General features: G+C 29.9%; 1 non-coding gene across 1 annotated transcript; it reads right to left on the minus strand.

The window, feature by feature from the left end:
* Positions 1–280: 280 nt before the first annotated feature.
* Positions 281–352, minus strand: Trnaq-uug (transfer RNA glutamine (anticodon UUG)). Its single transcript has one exon. It is a non-coding gene; the product is annotated as a tRNA-Gln (tRNA).
* Between the last annotated feature and the right edge of the window lie 508 nt (positions 353–860).

Raw genomic sequence — 860 nt, forward strand, 5'->3', positions numbered from 1 at the left:
GCTATACTTAGAATAAACAAACATGGAACAAAATAATTATAGCTTTCATTTAATAAACGTTTGGCACATTTGTATTTAAGTTATAAGTTTACTTAAATTTAAAATTCTGCTGAAATTCACTGAAAACCAAATTTTTATATCAAATAAAAAATTTAAATAAATTATCTTAACTCATGCAAAAAAATTTTCTTCTGAGTTTGAGTATTTAGCATATTTTTTTTTTTTCATTCTGTATTGATTATTCACTTTCATGATTTGAATGAAAGAAAAAAAAAAAACTAGGTTCCACCGAGATTTGAACTCGGATCGCTGGATTCAAAGTCCAGAGTGCTAACCATTACACCATGGAACCACGATGCCATTTGATCATTTCTGGTTATCAAATGCTTCTAAAAAAACATTTCGTGCCCAAACAAAAGTTTCCTTGAACTTCTGCATCTGTTGATTACACAGCCGCGCAACTTTTAGCGGTTGTCAAATTGTTTATTCGAGAATCACATCTATATCATGATAGAACACCAGAGGAAATTCAGCTCGAGCGATAATCGCAAAGAATTATCTGATTTCGAAATTCACTACTTGAATGGATCAACGCGCACGTGTCGTAAATTTATCAAATAATAAACACTGACAATAAGAAGCACTTTGTCATTCAAAAGCATCGTATATTTCTGAAGTAATAAGAAAAATCACCGTATTCTGGAATCGAATTCAAATGGAAGTCCAGTATTTTTTTCATACACATGTTTCTTTTCATATCTCCAGTATTTACACGTGTCTCTTTTCATACCTCTAGAAAAAAAAATCGGTTTTATATTATTTAATTTTTAATAAAAATAGAAAATGCAAGAAGGTAGAAA

Source organism: Argiope bruennichi, chromosome 6 (genome assembly GCF_947563725.1).
Source record: "Argiope bruennichi chromosome 6, qqArgBrue1.1, whole genome shotgun sequence".
Classification (NCBI taxonomy): domain Eukaryota; kingdom Metazoa; phylum Arthropoda; class Arachnida; order Araneae; family Araneidae; genus Argiope; species Argiope bruennichi.